Source organism: Geotrypetes seraphini, chromosome 9 (assembly GCF_902459505.1).
Source record: "Geotrypetes seraphini chromosome 9, aGeoSer1.1, whole genome shotgun sequence".
Classification (NCBI taxonomy): domain Eukaryota; kingdom Metazoa; phylum Chordata; class Amphibia; order Gymnophiona; family Dermophiidae; genus Geotrypetes; species Geotrypetes seraphini.
This window is the reverse complement of record NC_047092.1, coordinates 22,584,483-22,601,677: the sequence shown is the minus strand read 5'-3', so window position 1 is coordinate 22,601,677 and position 17,195 is coordinate 22,584,483. Positions and strand designations below refer to the sequence as shown.

Here is a 17,195-nt window from a genome sequence, read left to right as displayed (position 1 = left end):
ATTATATCTTAAACCAAAATCATCACATGTCTTAGACGATGCACTAACTGGATTATTTCTTGGTCACAATGAATTCTCTCTTTGTCAGCCTCTTTGTCATCTTTATGCTCTGCTCATCTTCCATGGTTTTATATTTGTGACCGCCTCTGGGAAAAGGTGACTAAAGTAGTGGATCCAAAATGCTGAGAACGGACAGTTTTTCATGTCATGGGACAATAAGCAGTCGGTAAAAGATACACGTTTGAACTTCTGTAATTTATTTTCACATAAAAGGATGGGGTTTGGATTGGTATTACAAATTGCTGTAACAGAATTCATTAAAACCTAATTTTTGGTTTCTGGTGACTTTAGTCATCTTGTCCCAGAGATGGTCACATTTCTTCATGTATGATGGATTCTGCTTAGCCCTTGCACTGGAGGTGACTATTCTGCTATAAAAATTCCATACTTTTTAACAATTTCAGGATGTCATTGGACAAAAGAGCATCCCAGTCAAGGGCTTCTTTTTGGCACTCCACCCTTCCCAAAGCTTTACACCCAGGACAGGTACTCTTCTTTTTCATCTTTGCAATAGTTCTGGTTATCATTTCTCTTGCAATAAAATGTTCTTTGTATGCTAATACTGGAACTTTTGAATTTCTTGCTTTCAATATGAAATTGCTTTTCCTTACCCTTGTCTCTAACTCTAAGCCAGCATTGTTTATTTCAGGCATTTTAGACACATTGGTCGTCAACATCCTCCCTAAAATTTAACTCAATCAAGCTCTCCCTGCAGAGAGGAGCCAAATTACTAAGCTGCAATAATGTGTTTGCATACCATAAACCACAGTTACCACACATTAAATGTGTTATCACATGCTAAATGGAAATGACTCTCAAAATTTGCAACAATTGCAAACTTTCACATGTTATTTCCTGCAGCAATAATGAAGCACATTGTAGCTATGATAATGAGTTGTGTCACATGCAAAGTAGCCTACTGCCATGGCAATCCATATTGCAGCACATGCAAAAACGTCACATTCTACACTACTAAAACAAAATGATCTAGCTATAGGGTTACCGTATGGCTCCAGAAAAAGGAGGATGGATTGAGACATGCGGGTTTTACTTCCATTGCGTTCAATGGAAATAAAACCCAGATGTCTCTATTCATTCTTATTTCCATTGTTTTCAATGGAAGTAAAACCCAGATATCTCAATCCACCCCCCTTTTTTTTTTTAGTCATATGGTAACCCTATCTAGCTAACTTCTCTCCCAAGAGTATTGTCAATGCTCCAAGGACATTTTAAAAGGGCTCTAAAAGCCCTATAAGATACTCCTGCCCTCTTTGTCAAAATCTCTGGTAGCCTGTGAGAGTTAAGCAAATGTTTCTGCCAACCTCCTTTTTCCTACCTCCCCAGCACACAATTTAAAAATACCTTCTATAGTATTTTGTTCCCACCCTTCAAACCTGTTTCACCATCAAATTTCTCATCCTTTGAATTTCCCCTATCTTTCTCGGGAAATGAAGTAGCCTAATGAGCTGAGAACAGAGAAGCCAACATTCCATTCCTACTTCCACCACGGACGCACCTTGTGATCTTGGGAAATCACTTTATCTACAACAACCGCACACCTCACTGGTTTGAGTTCAATTACAGGTTGGCAAAAAGGTCTTCAAAGCCATAATTACACACAATATTTGTGAATGTCAAGCTTTGGCTCATCTAATTGTCTCCTTATGAAATGTAGCTCGTTTGCTTACTGCTGTATTCCTTTCTATCATTATTCAAAAATAAAGACTAAACAACTGCACATGTTTCTTTTTACTTATCCTTTTAATGTAGTATCTCTTGGGTGCCCTGACGGGACCCATTTTGCCCAAAGGGGCTTTTTCAAGGGTTCATAAAGGAGCTCTTTCTCAGCGTCATTTCTCATTTGGGGCTAGAGTTAACTCCTTTATGAACCCTTGAATCTGGGTTTTATTTCTATTGAACGCAATGGAAGTAAAACCCGCATGTCTCAATCCATCCTCCTTTTTCTGGAGCCATATGGTAACCCTACATTTCATAAGGAGTTAACTCTAGCAAACAAGCTACATTTCATAAGCAGACAATTAGATGAGCCAAAACTTGACATTCACAAATATTGTGTGTAATTATGGCTTTGAAGACCTTTTTGCCATCCTGTAATTGAACCCGAACCAGTGAGGTGAGCGATTGTTGTGATTGTTTACAGTTTGCTTCACTCTTTCATCTTCAAAATCACTTTATCTCCCATTGCCTCAGGCAGGCATATTACGCCTGAGTCCTTATCATCAACCCCCAAATCAACCTTCTCTACTCTTTTTCTTCCTAAAAAGGACCAGAAATCTTTTTGTAAAACACCTTATTTAACTCTTTTGTAATCCGCCTTGAACCGCAAGGTAATGGCGGAATAGAAATCCCTAATGTAATGTAATCATTTGCAATGCTGCATACATCCAGTATCACTGTGAAATGAAAAGTATAATTAGAAACCAAAGTGGCTAAAGGGGGCAGTAGTGAGCCCTTAATCTCAATGGGCTGACCTGTAGCCCTCCTTTAGTCTATGGGTTAGTCAATGCCATTTTGTGTTATAACAGCAGGGCAGAAGTGAAAAGAGATGACTCTTGCCCCTTTTCATCATCTTGACTTCTGGGGAAGCTGGCAAAGCATAGAGGATTGGTGGTGTGGAGAGACAACCCCAAGATAGCAATTTTTCAATGGATTGGGGTTAGAAGGTCAGGGATGAGGCTTAAAAGGGGATAGTTTACTATATTTATATGTTAGTGAAAAGGGATATTGCCCAGGGACATTTGTTTTACTCACGTGTCAGAAGGGAATTTTGCCCATGATGCTGATAGAGATGTTTTACAAGTAGGATAGCAGTAAAACAAGCACATTAGGCATGTATCTAGGGTTCAATGTGTTTTAACCAGGTCCTGAATTTACTACTATTTCCTAAGAAATGTCACCACCCAGCCAGGAGCCGGTACTTCTAAGAGCCAAGCTCACCCTGCCCTCCCTTGGACAACTGACTTTTACTCACTTGTGTGAGGATAGAAAGGGCAGTTGAGATGTGGAATCTGGCATCACTGTTCAGGCCAGAACAGACTGTGGTCATAACATATAACCTCACGTCATTGTGATGTTGATGCCCAATGTTGTATCAGGCCATCGGCATCATCAGAATGAAATGCTCCTGCCTCGGCTGCAAGAGGAAGCCAAATTAAGTGCTCCTTGCTGGAACCCTTGATAAAGCCAGTTTGGCGAAACGGGTCCCATCGGGCATTTGAGCATTGGAGCAAGAATGATAAGAAAAAAGAAAAGTTTTTGAATAAAGAAAATTGAAGAACGTCACAAGTTGGTCTGTTCTGTTTTGAATGGTTTATCCTGCTGAGTGAGGATTGCACTGTCATAACATATAACCTCACGTCATTGTGATGTTGATGCCCAATGTTGTATCAGGCCATCGGCATCATCAGAATGAAATGTTCCTTTAAAATGGCAATCTGGAGACAGGGAGCCACTATCATGTGTTGCGCATGGGATCTGTTAGGGAGAGGAGGAGATAGTGGATGCTGTGGATGGGCAGACTGGATGGGCCTTTAGGCCTTTATCTGCCATCATGTTTCTATGTTTCTATATGTGCATAAACTAATTAGTCAATTAGGCACTAGCAATCATTTATTGGAATTAATAATTAATTGGCAGTAATTAGGAATTATGCACAGATCTGCCCTATACCGTATTCTAAAATATGCACACCTAAATTTCATAGCATGCAACTCCAAAAAGGGTGTAACAATGGGAGAGGCATGGGCAGGTTAGAGGCGTTCCTGGAAATTAGGTGTACTGTTATAGTACAACAAAGGAGTCGTGAGGATGAGATGTCAATAATTCAACTATCAGTTGGGTGTGAGCAATTAGCATGCATCTAATATAATAAAACGCTAGGCCGCGCATGTGCACTCCCATCGCGTGGGTCCGTTTTCTGTGAGCTATAGCGACCCATAGGAAGTGCACATGCACGGCTTACGGTTCTTTGAAAGACACAGCGGTGGCTACTCTCACGATCCCCGCCTGCTTCGGACTTTCGCCGCAGGTGGGGATCATGAGAGGAGCCACCGCCGCGTCTTTCAAATAAAAAAAAAATAAGGCAAGGCGGATGTCGGCCGTGGTGGCTGTCGGCGGCTGCAGGCTGCGGCAGCTGTAGCCCGCCGTGGCCGAGCACGGAGACGGGCCGAAGTTTTTTTTCAACTTCTCAAAGACGCTGCAGCGGCTCCTCTCATGAGCCGCTCCTGCGTCGGAGAAGGCGGTGATCATGAGAGGAGCCGCCGGGAAGTTACACTGCTGGGGGCTCGGGCTGTTAGGTCCATGCAGGCTCCTCTCGCGGTAAATAGAGGGAGAGGGCTTGCTGCGGCTGCTGGACAGGGAAGTAGGGAAGGAGATAGGAAGAAAGACACAGGGGCAGGGAGAGAGACAGACAGACAAAGGGGGCCAGGGAGGGAGAGAGACAGAAAGAAAGACAGCAGGAGGAAGAGAGACAGAAAGAAAAAGACAGGGGTATGGAGAGAAACAGAAAGAAAGACAGACATATATTCTACCACCAGGGGGAGGAAGGGAGACAGAAAGAAAAGAAGAAAGACACAGGGACAGGGAGAGACACAGAAAGACAGACAGACAAAGGGGGCCAGGGACAGAGACAGACAGAAAGAAAGACAGCAGGACAGAGAGAGAGAGAGAGAGAGAGACGGAAATAAAGACAGACAGACAGACATATATTCTAGCACCCGTTAATGTAACGGGCTAAAATACTAGTTTTATAAATATCTAGCTAAAACATCAAAAACATTTAGGCTGATACTGAAAGGTAGTCAAGTGTTCACTGGTGGGATACAGACTAATAACTTCCCTATCCCTAGATTAACAATTATCCTGATACAATGGTGCTATTTAAATCACATTTTATGCTGGCAAATATCCATTTAGGTGCAGATTCAATAAATGGTGCCAGAAATTAGGTGCAAAGATAGTGTTACATTAAATTACATTACATTAGAGATTTCTATTCCGCCAATACCTTGCGGTTCAAGGCGAATTACAAAAGAAGTTATCTGGCCATTTCCAGAGAAATTGAAGAGTAAAGCGAGTTGCTTCAGAGAATTGGGATGAGTCTTGCAGAGTTAGTTTGTCTTCAAGGAGGTCTTGAATAGGATGGTTTTTATTTCTTTTCTAAATGATTTGCAGTCTGTAGTCGTTATCAGTAAATTGGAGAGTTGGTAGTCTAGTTTGGCTGCTTGAGTGGCTAGAAGGTCGTTGTACAGTTTTTTTCATTTTACGTCTTTGATTGGGGGATGAGTGAACAGTCTGTGCGTTCTCCTGTGTCTGGTTGAGGTAGTTTGGATTAGGCTGGGCTGTCTCCGTTTATGTGTTCTATAAAGGACATATCATGCAATGTTCTATAAAGGACATATCATGCAGAGTACCCTTTATAGCAGTGTCTCTCAAATTGTGTGCCACAGCACAGTGAGTCTCAAAGAGATTCTGGGTGTGCCACGATTTCAGAATTTTACTTTTATTTTTAAAAAATTATCTTCATATGTATACGCTAGAATAGATATATATGTAATGTCTAGTGGATACCCATAGCTCCACTCAGGCTTGATCACAACAGAAGATAAATGGAAAGATTACTAATATTTTTTCTTCTATCTTTAAGTGCATATAATTTAAATAGCACCGAACAGTGCTTTTATCTATCTGAAATACAACAGAGGTTTTTTGCCAGTGAGGTTATCGCCTAACCACCTTTAACCACCTTTTGTGGTGGTGAGAGGGCCTCAGTCTGAGGCTTTTTCCTCTGTTTTTTTGAATTGCACATTGTGATCAAGCCTGAGCGGAGCTATGGGTATCCACTAGACATTACATATATATTTTTTGTGAAAGTGTTTATTAGATCTATTGGGTTTTCACAACACCCGAGTCTTCTGGCTATACACTAGAATAGATGACATGTAAGTCATGTATGCAAGAGTCTGTCAATGTTTATAAGCGTCTGTGTGTGTAAAGATACAACCACCCAGACAAGCATCATTCTTTGACATGATTGGTCCTTGAAAACTAATGGCAAGTAATTTTAGTTTTATTTTTTATGCAGTAGTTATCCTAACTTGAGCAACAAAGCAATCGGGGCTTTGTTACTGTTTATATCTTCTTATCTTTGTGAACTTGGATTTTCAGCTTTGACAGAAATTAAATTGAAAAAAAAAAAAAATAGAACGACTACAGATGGTGGATGATGAAAAGTATTTTGCTTGTTAACTATCGAGCTGTGTTTTAAGTTAATTTGCACTGAAAAACAAGCACATCCATCACATTGATTAGCAGTTCTATTCTATCTACTTTAGTTTCACCATTGCTACAATTACCCATACGTAGTTTAAAGAACTTTAAATAAATAACTCTCAATTTTAATTTTTTGTTAGTTTTGCAATTTTATCATTTCAGTTATAATGTGCTGCAAAAAATATTTGCTTCATTTAGTGTGCTGGAGCTAAAAAAGTTTGAGACACAGTTTTACAGAATATTAGCTTAGCAGGGATCATTCCAGCACTTACGTTTGGGCATCATTTATTGAATCTACCCCTAAATGGATAATTGCCAGCATAAAATGTGTCTGTTTAAGGATTTGATGTTAAATCAATTTACACTTAAACTATTATCTAAATGATTTCAATATGGCATCCATATACTTAGATTGTATCATGAGAAACCAGGAAATGATTTCCCTTTTGATGATTCTAGTTTTCCTAGTTAGCAAGAATTATGAGATGGCCATGGCATTTGCTAGTGAACTTATCTGCTTTGTGGATAAGTTTGAACATGATACTATTCATTTCTCTTTCCATTGTTTGGTGATACTCTCATGTGCCAGTTTCAAAATTTGTGTTATGAGGATGCTTTAGTGTGCTCTTTAGAGCTAAACATCCACAAACATGCAGGTCTCACCATGAGACCTTGTGTGCTGACTGACCCATCTGATGCTAATTTCCCATCTGAATATTCTCACTTCCATCAGCTCTTTAAAATTTGTAGATTACCTTTTAGCCACCCTTGCTATCACTGCATAAGGTGCTGTTTTCTCTGTAAGTAATCAGGTCCCTTATTTTGCTGTCTTTCACTTTGCTTCTTCTGCTGTATGAGCCAAACCTTTTGCTGAGAAAGTAGAATGCAAGGTACTGAATTCTGACAACCTAAAAACAGACTAGATGAGTCTTATGGTCATTATTTATTTACAAAAGGTTATGTATCGCTTCCCCCGAATAAAGCTGTCAAAGCTTCTATTCCTATGTAATGTGAGTTATAAGGATAATAACATATTGAATAGCTTAAGAGGGTATTTACCACAGCCTTCAGAGCTCTGATGAACTTATTACTGGAAATAGAAAAGATTCACAGAGACATGTGAACAGCAGGATGAGAACTACAAGCGTATTAGTCCTATATCAATAACAGGCAAAGCAAGGGAAAGGCTGAAAGAAAGACTAGTACAATACTTTGAAGACAGGAGATTACATCAGTTTAGGTAACATGGTTCCACAAAGAATGAGATTTTTGTCTGTTCTGTTTGATGTTATATTTTGATGCTTTAAGTTGTGAAAATGTACTCTGCCTAGAAGTGGATGATAGAATGGAATATAAATACTAAAATAACGAAATAAAGTGATATCAGCTGGAAAGAAAAACACTTCAATTTTGGAGACCATATCTGGTGAAAGATATAAGAAGACTTGAATCGGTCTAGAGGAAGGCGTCAAAAAATGTATGAGAAGAGAATGGAAGACCTGAATATGTATACTCTAGATAAGAGAGATATGATATAGATGTTTAAATACTTGAAAGGTATTACCGTATTTTCGCGGATATAACGCGCGCGTTATACGTGATTTTACGTACCGCGCATACCCCTCGCGCGTTATATGCCTGAGCGCGGTATACAAAAGTTTTTAAACATAGTTCCCACCCCGCCCGACGCCCGATTCACCCCCCCAGCAGGACCGCTCGCACCCCCACCCCGAACGACCGCTCGCACGCGCTCCCACCCGCACCCGCATCCACGATCGGAGCAAGAGGGAGCCCAAGCCCTCTTGCCCGGCCGACTCCCCGACGTCCGATACATCCCCCCCCCCGGCAGGACCACTCGCACCCTCACCCCGAAGGACCGCCGACTCCCCAACAATATCGGGCCAGGAGGGAGCCCAAACCCTCCTGGCCACGGCGACCCCCTAACCCCACCCCGCACTACATTACGGGCAGGAGGGATCCCAGGCCCTCCTGCCCTCGACGCAAACCCCCTCCCCCCAACGACCGCCCCCCCCCAAGAACCTCCGCCCGTCCCCCAGCCGACCCGCGACCCCCCTGGCCGACCCCCACGACACCCCCACCCGCCTTCCCCGTACTTTGTGTAGTTGGGCCAGAAGGGAGCCCAAACCCTCCTGGCCACGGCGACCCCCTAACCCCACCCCGCACTACATTACGGGCAGGAGGGATCCCAGGCCCTCCTGCCCTCGACGCAAACCCCCCTCCCTCCAACGACCGCCCCCCCCCCAAGAACCTCCGACCGACCCGCGACCCCCCCTGGCCGACTCCCCCACCCCCCTTCCCCGTACCTTTGGAAGTTGGCCGGACAGACGGGAGCCAAACCCGCCTGTCCGGCAGGCAGCCAACGAAGGAATGAGGCCGGATTGGCCCATCCGTCCTAAAGCTCCGCCTACTGGTGGGGCCTAAGGCGCGTGGGCCAATCAGAATAGGCCCTGGAGCCTTAGGTCCCACCTGGGGGCGCGGCCTGAGGCACATGGGCCAAACCCGACCATGTGTCTCAGGCCGCGCCCCCAGGTGGGACCTAAGGCTCCAGGGCCTATTCTGATTGGCCCACGCGCCTTAGGCCCCACCAGTAGGCGGAGCTTTAGGACGGATGGGCCAATCCGGCCTCATTCCTTCGTTGGCTGCCTGCCGGACAGGCGCGTTTGGCTCCCGTCTGTCCGGCCAACTTCCAAAGGTACGGGGAAGGGGGTGGGGGGGGTCGGCCAGGGGGGTCGCGGGTCGGTCGGAGGTTCTTGGGGGGGGGGCGGTCGTTGGAGGGAGGGGGGTTTGCGTCGAGGGCAGGAGGGCCTGGGATCCCTCCTGCCCGTAATGTAGTGCGGGGTGGGGTTAGGGGGTCGCCGTGGCCAGGAGGGTTTGGGCTCCCTTCTGGCCCAACTACACAAAGTACGGGGAAGGCGGGTGGGGGTGTCGTGGGGGGTCGGCCAGGGGGGTCGCGGGTCGGCTGGGGGACGGGCGGAGGTTCTTGGGGGGGGGGCGGTCGTTGGGGGGGGGGGGTTTGCGTCGAGGGCAGGAGGGCCTGGGATCCCTCCTGCCCGTAATGTAGTGCGGGGTGGGGTTAGGGGGTCGCCGTGGCCAGGAGGATTTGGGCTCCCTCCTGGCCCGATATTGTCGGGGAGTCGGCGGTCCTTCGGGGTGGGGGTGCGAGTGGTCCTGCCGAGGGGGGAGAAGAATCGGACGTCGAGGGGGGGCATCAGGCTTTCAGGATGGGGACAGGACTTCAAGGGGGGACAGGCAGACCTTCAAGGGGGGACAGGCAGACCTTCAAGGGGGGACAGGACTTCAAGGGGGACAGGCACGGAGAGTCGGGGCAGTGCACCGAAAGTCAGGGTGAGTCGGGGCAACCAGATGAGAGTCGGGGAGGGCGAAAGGAGAGTCGGGGTGGCCAGAGGAGAGTCGGGCAGCATGCGCGTTATATGCCTGAGCGCGGTATAGAAAAGTTTTTGTACATATCATCGTGATTTCTGCGCGCTATACCCCTGTGCGCGTTTTACAATGGTGCGCGTTATATCCGCGAAAATACGGTAATACAGAACCAAATCTCTTCCAGAGAAAGGAAAATCGTAAAACTAAAGGACATAAATTGAGGAGTAATGTTAGACAGGAGTAATGTTAGGATCTCTTTTTCATGGAGAGGGTGGTTGAAGCCTGGAATGCGTTCCTGAGTGAGGTGGTGGAGAGGAAAACAGTGATGGATTTCAAAAATGTGTGGGATGAACACAGAGGATCTCTAAACAGAAAATGAAGGATAGAAATTGAAGAACAAAGATCGGTACTGGGCAGACTTGCAAGTTTGTGTCCCATATATGGCATTTTGATTTAGGATGTGCTGGAGAGGGCTTCAATGGGAACTCCAATAATTTGGAATATGAGGACAGTGCTGGGCAGATTTTTACAGTCTGTATATCACAAACAATGAGATGGTTTGGATAGGCTGGAGTAAGCTTTGATGGCAACTCTAGTAGTAGAACCCAAGGACAATACCGGATGAACTTTATGATCTATGGCCCAGATAAAAGACAATTTAATTTAATCATGAATTTATAATATGTGTAATTATTGGGCAGACTGGATAGAATTCCTTTCAAGTTTAACATACTCTGTTTCCAGATTCAGTCTTCAGATTTTCCCTTATTCCTGGCTAGACATCTGATCCCCTACTCCACTCAAAGAAACCTTTGTTTCTCTCATCAACAATTGCTCACTGTACCCTAAGAACATAAGAAGTTGCCTCCGCTGGGTCAGACCAGAGGTCCATCCCGCCCAGCGGTCCGCTCCTGCGGCGGCCCATCAGGCCTATCACCTGTGCAGTGGTCCCTGACTATTCCTATAACCTACCATTTTGGATATTTACAGGGATTCCAACTTTTTAGTAATGGCTCCTATTCTGGGGAATTCCTTTCCACTGTATCTTAGGATTGAAAAATCTTTGAAAAATTTTAAGTCTCAATTAAACACTCATTACTTTAAAATGGCATTTGACACGACTCTTTTATCATTTTCTTTTGTTTTTTTTCTTCTTGCTAATATGATTTTTCTATTCCCCTTTACCTTTTGTTGTTTTCCTTTTTGTTCTTCCCCATGATATATTGTAAATCTTTCCTTTCCCTTTATAGGCAAATTGTGTTTATTTTGGCATGGTTGATTTACCCTGTTTGTCCTTATTGATTTTATAATTATTAACCCTTTTCTTTTTTTTTTTCCCATGAAAGTTTATTAAGTTTTCCCTTTTCATTGTAAACTGCTTTGGTTTAACAATCTTGTTAATAATTGCAGTATATCAAAAAAAGTAACTGTAACTGTAATCCGCTGTCATTTACTATGAAAAAAGTGATTGCCTAATGTAATATCTTTTGAGCAAAAAGTATAAGTACGGAAACTATTGTTAATGTTTTTTATTCAACAACTTTATTGCTCTACAATTCCATTCACTTTGCTGTTAGTAAAACTACCCCACCCCACCCCCCACCCCTTTTTATTAAGCCACATTAGAGATTTCTACTGCAGCCCAGAGCACTAAATGCTCCGGTGTTGTTCCAACGCTCACAGGAATACCTATGAGCATCGGAGCAGTGGTGGAGCATTTAGCGCCCTAAGCCATGGTAGAAACCTCTACCACAGCTTAGTAAAATAGGGCCTAACTTCTGAAAATGACTCGCTCGTACGAGCGCACTTATGAGTCATTAATCCTGCCTAGAAAATAGGGAAGGAATTCATCAAACGGCACTAACCAGTTTAGCAAACACTATTGATTAATGCGCCTGATTCTTTAAAGGACACCGATCTCTGTGGCCGCCTAAGAAGCGGCCACCGATGGCGTGTCAATCATGCATCAGCGTCCTGTCAATTGCATCTACTTTTACTAACAGACGCCTGAAATGTAAGCCAACATTTTACAGGCCGACATTTAATGCATCTGTCTCGTGCCTACGGAGTCACATAGGGATGCTTATGGATGCCCAAGGCCACTTCCAGTGGAGACCATGCACACATAATGCCTCAGGTGACCTTAAGCATTTATTTGCGTCTCCATAGGCATGCAACATACACCTACAATGTAAGCATCCTTCCCCACCTGCATTTTTTTTTTTTTATACCTGCCTCTCAATTGGCTGTGAGATGGTGGTAGGACACCTACCACTGCCTACAATCAGGATGTCCATTTGTAGAATCAGCCCCTAAATGCTACGATGCCCATAGGAATATAATAAGCATCGTAGCATTTAATGTGTGTTAATCATTTGCACGCACTAAATCAGTTAGCACCCATTAATGAATTTTCCCCCCCCCCCCCCAGATGGTGGTAAGTGCTCCTGTGGTAATTTTTTTAAATGGTCACACACAAATGACAATGTTAACACACAGTCATTAATGAAATAAATAAAAAGCCAGCATTTACTTAAACCAGTAGCATTATATGAAAATGGTTAGCATACATATAGCAATACAAGAACCTAGTGCAGGTCAACATTCTGTGTTACAAGCATATTAAACAGGGTGGATTTCATTTAAATAAAATTGATTTAAATCACTAGTCAGAAAGACTTGATTTAAATCATGGTTTTCTACAGAAAGACTCATTCTTGCTGGTATAATCTTAATATTTATATCCAGATGAAGGATTCATTTTTGAAAATAACTTTTCAGATTAGTTTTACAGTTATATAAAAAAAAAATTACTGATTTGGTTATGCTATTAGAAATAAATGGATAAATAATTATGAAATTATTGTGAGGTGAATGATCTCCAGTTTAATAGGTCACTCATTCATATTTGGACAACTTTTCTGTTCTACTTAATTGAAAGGAGAAAAATAATCATTACCTTAATAACAATTTAAATAGTTTTATTTAACCAAAACAATAACATTATAGCATATGTATTCTTGTATTTGCTTAAACATCCATGTTAACTGATGCGATTACACAAAATATCTTTAAAAAACATCTCTGACTACCAGCCAGGTCCACACAAGACAAACTTAAAATACTGTCTTCTGTAGCTCTCTCATCTTCATCTTCTTGTTTGTTCATAATCTGAAAAAACAAAAACCCAAGCTTTCCTGCGTTATCGGATCCCAAATGATTTTTCAGTTTGGAATGAATGAATCCAAAGGAAGAGAATATTCTTTCTATGCCAGCAGAAGAAGCTACTGTTGTTAAAAGTAAAACCATTACTTCAACAGTTTCTAAATCCAAGTGCTTAGTACGTGACCTCCACTAGTTCACTGGAGTGATTTTCTTTAAAACATCATTTTCAAACATATGAGGGATCTTCAAAAAGTTTCTGCACTTTTATTTTTTCAAACACTATTTATTAAATATCTCAAAAGCAAATTACATCACTATCTGCAAAGTGAGCCAGCTTGCCTGACAGACTAGTCACATGGCATTCTACAACACACCCTCTTACCACTTCTCCTGCCCCAACCATTTCCCACAAAAATATGAAAATACAGAAACTTTTTGAAAAACAGACATATATATCTTGAATAGTTTGCCTTAGTTCTGAAGTTTATTATAGTTGGCATCACAGATGGATAATTCCTGGATACCATGCCATAGCTAACTCCTCTTCTTCAGCACTTATGGTTTGATCCTGGTAAAGGATATTTGCAAGAAAATGAGCAGGAGACAGTGCTTGTCCCATTTGTTTTTTTATTGCTTGTAATTTAATTCTGTCAACGTGCAGTTCAGTTTTTAAGTGCTCACTCAGTTCCTTCCAAATTTCAACAACATCAACATTAAAACAGCTATTTTTCTGAATTATGTTTAACACTTCTGAAATGGGTTTCAGGATTCTCAGCATATATTCAACATTTCTCTTAAGCCCGGTGTTGAGGATTTTGGCCGTAACAGTGCCATCTATTTTCTCTTGATTTTGTTCACAAACTGTTATCAGAATAGGCCAGTCCTTGATATACTGTTCAAGACAGTCCACCACAGAGTTCCATCTAACATCTTGTGGAAGAGTTAGTTTGGTTGCACCCATTATTTTCAGAGCTTCTGCTGCTGCAGCAAAATGACTGTTATGGAAGTATTTAGCAATTTCAACATTGGTCTTTATTTCTGGGACATTGAAGTCTTTGGCTAGGAGGTGAGCACTGCAACCATGTTATTAGCTTGGTATTCTTTTCATGCTCTTCTAAATTTCTTCTTATCTTGGATACACATTCAGCATTGTCTGTGACTAAACTGCATACTAGACATTTGAATTTTTGTTCACATATTATTATAGCTTTTGATACTACTTCCTGTGAGTATTCTGCTGTATGTGCATTTCCTGAGGTATCAATTGTTTCTGAAAGATATTCCTTTCTTCTGTTGTTATACAAGCAGGATCATTGTGGACATTACTCCACCCATCAAGACTTAGTTTAACAATTTTACCCTCTAGACCTGTTGCACATTGCTCCATTTCTCTGTCATACACTTTATCCAGCAACATCTGCTCTGCTGTATCCTGGTTTCAGTAACTGAACCATATTAATGAAGTGTGGGTTTTCAATCAGACAGAAAGAAGAGTTTGTCACATAAACAAACTGGGCAATTTTTTTCATCAATTACCTCTTTTTCTAATGTGCTGGTTTTTATCACAAACTTATCTATGGTTGTTCCTGGATGGTCATATTTTATCTTTCTTTTAGGTAATATACTGTGGATATGTGATATATATGATGTGACTGAAACACTATCCTGGACAGATAACTCTGAAACTGTAGAACAGGAGGTTGGTGATCTCACAGGTGGATAGTTCCCAGAATCCTTTAGGTTGATGATAGATTCCCCTAAACAAAAAAAGTCAATGCTGTAATTTTATTATTGATACAATTTCTGCTTATTTTATTTATTTACTGAGATTTATTAACCACCTTTATGAAGAGATTCATCCAAGGGGGTGTACAGCAGTATTCAACATAAAATTTACAATTTTGTTTTAGTATTTAGAATTACACGTTGTATTCACTGCCACTCAGTACTACCCAAAAAGGAATATTTGCTCATTTCAACTCTTTATTTCTTCATAACAACTGTATCAAAATGGTGGTAACATGCAATAATAATAACAAATATATTTTTGCTCAAATATGACAATTTCTCAAGGCAGTCTAAGAAATATGATGCAATGAAAATATTTACTAACCTGAGGATCCTGTCTGTTCAAACATGTTCCTTTTGTTATCTTCATCAAAGCACCTCTCATGATGTTGTTTCATTTAGGCCCCCAGGTCTTGCATTTCTTTGTTGCAGTGTTTGCATTTTGCATGCATGCATACCTGCCTTACCCATAGGTAAAGGAACTTCTTTAAAATATTCCCAAACTGGGTCTCTTTTATGGCCTGAATCCATTATAGGTTTTCTCCAAAGAGAGAATAATATGATAAATATCAGGCTATTCACAGAAAGATCTCAAGACCTGTGAAGCATTCTGCTCAAAGGTTTCACTTTCATTTTTTCTGTTTGCCCCTCCTTCCTCACACTTAGCTCCTTGTGCAGATATATAAACTTAGAGCCAGATTCTGTAATTGGTGTCTATAAAAGATGGATGCCTAAAGTTAAGTGCTTATTGCAAGTCAATCACACTTAGGCGCCCATTACAGAATCATGTTTAACTTAAAACTTAGTGCCTCTAATGTAGGCCAGGGTTTTAAAGGCCTACTTTATAGGCACCTAATTCCTTTAGAGAATCACACCAAGCAGCACTTAAGTCTTTCTCCACTCCTAAACATGCTTACTTTTATAGAACCATGCCTATGAAGATAGGCACCAATCTCCCAATTAATTTTTTAATTCTGAGCTTGTTAAAGCTCATTATTGAAGCCAATTTACTAATTAAGTTAGGCGCCTAACTTTAGGAGCTTCATAGAATTTCTCCCATAGCACTTAAGAGGTAAGGGGTTGATTCTGTGTACATCGATTTGCAAAGGAACAATGGGGCTAAAGTCTTTTTCTCAACTTTGTAATATGTTATAACATTTTTGCTGTGAAGAAGCATCTTATCTCTGAAGACACAGATTCACAATTTTGAGAAATGCATAACAAAGCATCTATGATTATATCTTCCAGATAGAAAAATTGCCAGTAATATTATAAATGGATTAATGGAATTCATTTACCAAAAAATTTAAACATTGCATGAACATACAACCTCATGCTACATAATTAAAAATGAATTCTTATTTCATGATGAATAACTTTTGGCCTAATGTATCCTAAATAGAAAAAAATCCAAATTAAATTTTTAAAAGTCCAGTTTTTTAAAAAAGTTTTTATTTTATCCACCCTGATACTAAAAATCATTGTGAAAGATGTGTGGACCTTCTGTACAAAATACTAGCTTAAGTGTGTATTTTAGTGCCTACCATTTAGGTGTGCAATGCAAGTATTCTAGAAAACTGCGCCATAATGTTGGACATGTCCCTCCACTAGCCATACTCTTTTTGGAGTTGCAAGCTAGGGGAATTAAGCAGTGTAGAACAGTAATTATGGCCAATTAGACCTTGCTAAGGCCATATATTGATAGTTATCAATATATAGTGAGCTGATTAGTTTGCATGCATAAATGACCCTATTCTACATATAACAGCATGTACAACTGCATGCCTATCTTTGGGTGATATGCTGTATTTTTTTTTTTTAAATTGTGGCTTCCCACACAATGATAAAATCCAATTAAAAAAACATTTAAAAAACCAATATGTGCCACAGTAAATATGATGTATGCCTGTAGATGAAGAAAGTGGAAGAATAAACTTTTTCTGTGAATCATTGGATTTCTATACCAGACACAGCAGAGCAAGTAATTATATTTTTCATGTATAGCTGCCATGAAGATATAATCATATTGAGTGTTTTCAGTGGAAATATAGTAACACATCCAGCGTCTACAGACACAGCTTTTGATACGTTATAAAGCTGAACATTTTTAAAATTGAAATTACAGTATTATGATCATATAATTTATGGATAAATTATATCCATAAAAGTCAGGAGATTACATGAAAATTAAAGACTAGAAACTCTTAAAAAAAAAAAAAAAAAGGCTACAAAAGGTGCATCCATTCCTTGGTACATCGAGGGCTATACACTTAGTCCAGTGATTTTACACTTTTTGGGTTTCATATTTTTCCTTTGGAAAGGGTATTTTTGTGAATTAAAACCTTACAATATTTAAATGTCTGTATTATAGCTCCATTCCTCTCCCCTCTTCTCCTCTAGGGATCCCTGCCTGCCCCACCCGCACTCCCCCTCCTCCCCCGAAGCCGACCCATCCACAGAAGCCGCAGGCGCTGCCGGGGATCCCTGCC

The 17,195-nt window shown here is 41.2% G+C and overlaps 1 protein-coding gene across 4 annotated transcripts in view; it reads right to left on the bottom strand.

Moving 5' to 3' along the window:
- SHANK3 (SH3 and multiple ankyrin repeat domains 3) overlaps nucleotides 1-17,195 on the bottom strand; it is a 924,054-nt gene that overhangs the window by 544,725 nt on the left and 362,134 nt on the right. The window lies entirely within an intron of this gene.